Here is a 6,000-nt window from a genome sequence, read left to right on the forward strand (position 1 = left end):
GCCCAGGCTGAACTGGAACTCACTATGTAATCTCAGTCTGGCCTTGAACTTATAGCAATCCTCCTGCCTCAGCTTCCTAAGTGCTGGGATTAAATGCATGTGCCACCATGCCCAGCCCTCATCTTACTTTCTGAGACAGGATCTCTCACTGAACCTGTAGCTCACTAGCTAGCCAGCAAACTTCAGGGATCCTCTGTCTCTGTCCTCTTCCCAGACCTGGGACTACAGGCATGTATCACCATGATGTGCTGGGAATCAACTCAGCTCCTCATTCTTGTGCAGCAGTATTCACTGAACCATCATCTCCCAGTCCCTAAAGATATATATATATATATATATATATATATATATATATATATATATATATAAAACTTTGTGTCCTATAAATGTATAGTATTTATAATAAAGTACTCCAGCAAAAAAGTCCAGTCAAAGCTGGGCAGGGTGGTGCACACCTTTAATCCCAGCACTTGGGAAGAAGAGACAGGAGGATCACTGTGAGTTTGAGGCAAGCCTGAGACTACATAGTGAATTCCAGGTCAGCCTGGGCTAGAGGGAAACCCTACCCTACCTTGAAAAACCAAACAAACAAAAATAAATAAAGTAAAATAAAATAAAATAAATAAAAATTTAAAAATGAGTTTGGGGGTACTGTTGAGATGGCTCAGCAGTTAAAATCACTTGTTTGAGGGCTGGAGAGATAGCTGAGTGGTTAAAGTGCTTGCCTGTGAAGTCTAAGGACCCAGGTTCAATTCCCCAGAACCCATGTAAGCCAGATGCACAAGGTGATGCATATGAACAGGGTGGCCCATGTGTCTGAAGTTTGATTGTGGGGCTAGAGGCCCTGTGTGCCAATATTCCATCACACTCTCTTTTTCTTCCTCTCTCTCATAAAATAAATAAAATACTTTAAAAAAAATTTTTACTTTATTTATTTGAGAACGACAGACACAGAGAGAAAGACAGATAGAGGGAGAGAGAGAGAATGGGTGCGCCAGGGCTTCCAGCCACTGCAAACGAACTCCAGACGCGTGCGCCCCCTTGTGCATCTGGCTAACGTGGGACCTGGGGAACCGAGCCTTGAACCGGGGTCCTTAGGCTTCACAGGCCAGCGCTTAACCGCTAAGCCATCTCTCCAGCCCAAAATACTTTTTTTTTTAAAAGGAAGTTGTTTACAAAACCTGATGACCTGAGTTTGAGTCCCCAGTGCTCATGTAGACCCAGACACCAAGTGACACCTGTGTCCAGAGTTCACTTGCAGGAGCAGGAGGCCCTGGTATGCCCATTCTCTCTCTCTCAAATAAATAAATAAATTTTTTACAAAATGAGTGTGGGTCTGGGGAGATGGCTCAGTAGTTAAAGGCACTTGCTCACAAAGCCTCATGGTCTGGGTTCAATTTCCCAGTACCCACGTAAAGCCAGACTCACAAAGTGGTGCATGGGTTTGGAGTTTGTTTGCAGGAACAGGAAGCCCTGGTGCATCCATAATCTTTCCCTCTCTCAAATAAATAAAAAATTTAAGAAATGAGTTTGAAGGGGCTGGGGACATCAATCATTTGGTAGAGTTCTTGCTCAGCATGCATGAAGCCCTGGGTTCTAGTCCCAGCACCATATAAACTGGGTGTGGTAGAGGACAACTAAGATACCAGTATTTGCAAGCTGTAGTCAGGAGGATCAGAAGATCAAGGTCCTTCTTGGCTACATAGCAAGTTTGAGGCCAGCTTGGTTTACCTGAGACCCTGTTTCAAAAAACCATGAGGTTGTAGCCAGGCGTGGTGGCACTCGGGAGGCAGAGTTAGGAGGATTGCCATGAGTTCAAGGCCACCCTGAGAATACATAGTGAATTCCTGGTCAACCTGATCTAGAGTGAGACCCTACCTCAAACAAACAAAAAAAAAAACAAACAAACAAAAAAAGAGATTACTGAGTGAATTCCAGGTCAGTCTGGGCTACAGTGAGACCCTGTCTTGAAAAATCAAAAGAACAAACATACACACACAAACAAAACAAAAAAACAAATCATGAGGTTGTAGATAAAGAAAGTATTTCAATGAGCTCTCTATAAAATAAAATTTAAAAATATTTTATTTATTTGTTTGTTTGAGAGAGAAAGAGGCAGATAGAGAGAGAATGGGCATGGGCATGCCAGGGCCTCTCGCCACTACAAATGAACTCCAGATACAGGTGCTACTTTGTGCCTCTGGCTTACATGGGTGCTAGGGAATTGAACTTGGGTTCTAAGGCTTTATAGGTAAGCACCTTACCCACTAGCTAACTCTCCAGTCCAGGTTATACTTTTTGATACTGAGTGATGGAATATGGAGTTCATGATATTAATGATTTTACTCCTAGGTTTGATTTTTTTCATAATAAGTTGAAACCTACCTTCCTTCCTTCCTTCCTTCCTTCCTTCCTTCCTTCCTTCCTTCCTTCCTTCCTTCCTTCCTTCCTTTCTCTCTCCCTCTCTCTCTCTCTCTCTCTCTCCCTCTCTCTCTCTCTCTCTCTCTCTCTCTTTTGGAGAGAAAGTATCTTACTGGATAGCCCTGGGTGTCTTGGAACTGGCTATGTAGACCAGAGTGGCATCAGACTTGCAATGATCCTCCTGCCTCAGCCTCTCAGAGTGCTGGGATTATAGGCATGTACTACCATACCCAGCAATATTTCCATTTTGTAGTCTGTCTCTTTTTTCTAAAACTTTTTATTGGCAACTTCCATACATATAGACAATAGAGCATGACCATAGTCCCCTCCCCCCCCTTCCCAAACCCCTCTGTGGTCTTGTCTTAGCTGATATCCACAGGGGTCCAAGAAGGGCTGGCCTGGCCGCCAGCACTGGCTATGTCACTCTGGAGACTTCCTGCACCCTTGTGGGATCCCACCTTGGCAGTGCCTAAACACCCAGCTTGAGAGTTTGAGGGGTCAAGGCAGGGCTCGAAGCCTCTCACCTTGGCTTCCTTGTCGCCAGGCTATCTGCAGAGTGAGGGATTAGAGGCCTTCCAGAGGAAGCCACGGGCTAAAACACGGGATATTTTGAAGGTCGGGAAAGAGGGATTCACAGTTGAATCATGGAGAGGAGGGGTGTCAATTCCAGACGCAAGAGGGACCAGGTGGGAAAGGGCCCTGGGAAGGGAACCCAATGTTTGCAGAGTAAAAAGAGAGGTTGGGAAAGGGTCTCCCATGGCAGTGGGATGTGTGTTGTGGGCCAAAGGCTCAGATTAAACAGAGAACAGCTATTTCTGGGAAGGAGGGTTAAGACTTCTGCAGTACTTACCAGGGGACAGTCCAGCGTGGGTCTTCCTGTGCACGGATACTGGAAGCTGTCCCTTTCGGCATGGAGGCATGGAGGCCCTCGAAAATGGCTGCTGCTGGGCCATGGGAAAAGGAATAGCCACATCTAGTGGTCCTTTAATTACTCAGGCTGTTGAGGTCACCCCAAAAGAGCAGGACACCCAGAACTTAAAATTCACACAAGCCTTCCAGTCACACCTGGGATCCAGTATCTTCTTCCCATTATCCATCGTTTAGGACAGGCGACTTGCCATCCTAAGTCGTTTCTGTTGGAGAGCTCTCATTTTGTTGGTAATGCCTACCTTGTGATCCTCATGTTCCACAGAAACCGAGTGGTGGAGTATCCCACGGGCAGGAACACAAGGTCCTTTGGCTCTTGGTAGCAGGTAGGTGGTGCCTGGGGTAGGTGGCACCTGGTCTGCTCTTTCCATCCCGAGTGCCAGGCAGATACTGCCAGTCTATGCCAGCATGCCCGACCTCTGCACGTGGCTATGAAGTCCTGAGCAACACCCCTCCTCTGCCTGCAGTCAAGTGTGCCATTTGTCAGTGTTGGCACTTGGACTGGAGTGACCACTGTTCTCCAAGCCCAGTCTCCTCCCCCTAGAGGTGGGCACACTGACGGCTACAGAGTGTAGCTTACTTGTAAGGTAAGTGAGGAGGTCTTGGCACCCAGGGCTTTGGGGCTCAGGAAATCTCTTACTATGAGGATAAGAATGGAGAAGGGCAGGCCAGAGACTGCACGGTGATGTAGGAGGCTCTTCGAGGTCTGCCGCTGTCCACTGTGGTTCTTTCCCTGCCTCCTCTACTCCAGACCTGCCGTCTAGGGCAACAGGAGAGCAAAACTGAGAACTGGTTGTCCAGATGCCAGGCACTGTCAAGGGCAGCTGCAGCCAGATTGGCACCAGGAGGCAGGAGACAGCAGTACAAGTTAGCACTGGGCCATGTCCAGCTTGGCTTCTTCTCCTCTCCCAAATGACATTGCCTCTCTTACATTGGAGTGTCACATAGTTAAAGACCCAGGCCTCTTCTGCCCGGTCTTTTCCAGCTGAAACTCAATGGCCTAGTCCTCCTCAAGGGCATACATGATTAAGTAGTGTATTTTTTTTTAATTTTTAATTTTTATTTATTTATTTATTTTTAAATTTTTTATTTATTTGAGAGCAACAGACAGAGAGAGAAAGAGGCAGATAGAGGGAGAGAGAGGGAGAATGGGCGCACCAGGGCCTCCAGCCACTGCAAACGAACTCCAGACGCATGCGCCCCCTTGTGCATCTGGCTAACGTGGGTCCTGGGGAATCGAGCCTCGAACCGGGGTCCTTAGGCTTCACAGGCAACCACTTAACTGCTAAGCCATCTCTCCAGCCCTAAGTCATGTATTTTAAGCAAGGCTGAATTCCAGGACTTCTTGACTCTTTGATGCTTAAGAATGTCCCTGGAGTATTGACAGCCTTAGTGAGGGAATGAGACCTTGCAAACTTCCTAGGGACTGTATCACAGGGATTTGGGTGGAAATAGGACAAGCCACTGGAAAGGTCAGGCACTACATGGTTGCCAGACCCCAGGCTTCAAGGACAGGTACTGCAAATGTGTCATAAGGGGAAAGTCCAGGAAGCAGACTCTGCCAAGGGCGTAGCCACATCTGGGCGCCCCATGGTCACTCTGGGGAAGGTTAGACAAGAACGTTTACTCTCCTCCTGGCCCTATCCAGATCTGGGCTCTCCACCCAGGAGGACAAGCAAACCGAAAGAACAGAGCCATTGTTGGTGGTGACGACTGCTGTGCCCCTGGGAGCTGGTGGCACTGGTGTCAGGCAGCTTATCAGTAGGGCCTGAGCGCAGAGCAAACTTTGTTCTGTGCACAGCCTTGATTGTCCTGTCTCGGTCACAGTCAGCCCCAAGCTTTCCACTGTGGGCAGAGTTCATGGGTCACTACTGGCCGCTTGTTCCCAGTCAAGGAATCAAGCATGATGGGTAACTTGGGATCCAGAGGTCCTCTGGGTCCATAGTCCACATCTGGACAATGATGTGTCCAAGTGTGGAGGGAAAACTAGAGAAGGGCAAGCAGCTACTTACTTTAGGCTCCTGCAATTGCAAATTCCCACTATCTGGAATGTTCTTCCCTGATATGGTTTCAATATGATTTGTCCCCAGCAAAATTCATGGCAAGCCAGGCATGACAGCCATTACCTATAATCCTACCTCTAAATTGGCTAAGGTAGGAGGACTGCTGAGAGGACAAGGCCAGCCTGAGATACAGCATGGGATACTGTCTCAATAAAACAAAACTAGGGCTGGGGAGATGGCTCAGTGGCTAAGGACACTTCCTTCCAAAGCCTGGAGCCTGGGTTTGAATCTCCACTGCCCACATGCATATCATGGTGCATGCACACACACATGCAAAATAAGTACATAAGCAAATAAATATTGGGGCTGGAGAGATGGCTCATCAGTTAAAGGTGTTTGCTTTCAAACACTAATGGCCTGTGTTCAGTTCTCCAGTAATCACATAAGGCTAGATGCACAAAGTGGCACATTTGTCTGGCATTTGTTTGTAGGGGCAGGAGGCCCTGGCATGGCCCCCTCTCTTTCTGTACCCTTGTCTATCTCAAACAAATGAATAAATAAATACTAAGAAACAAAGCAACTCATATTGAGGCTTGGTCCCCAATGTAGCAGTGTTGAGAGGTATGGGGACCTGTAAAAAGTAATGCAG

Source organism: Jaculus jaculus, chromosome 1, assembly GCF_020740685.1.
Source record: "Jaculus jaculus isolate mJacJac1 chromosome 1, mJacJac1.mat.Y.cur, whole genome shotgun sequence".
NCBI lineage: Eukaryota > Metazoa > Chordata > Mammalia > Rodentia > Dipodidae > Jaculus > Jaculus jaculus.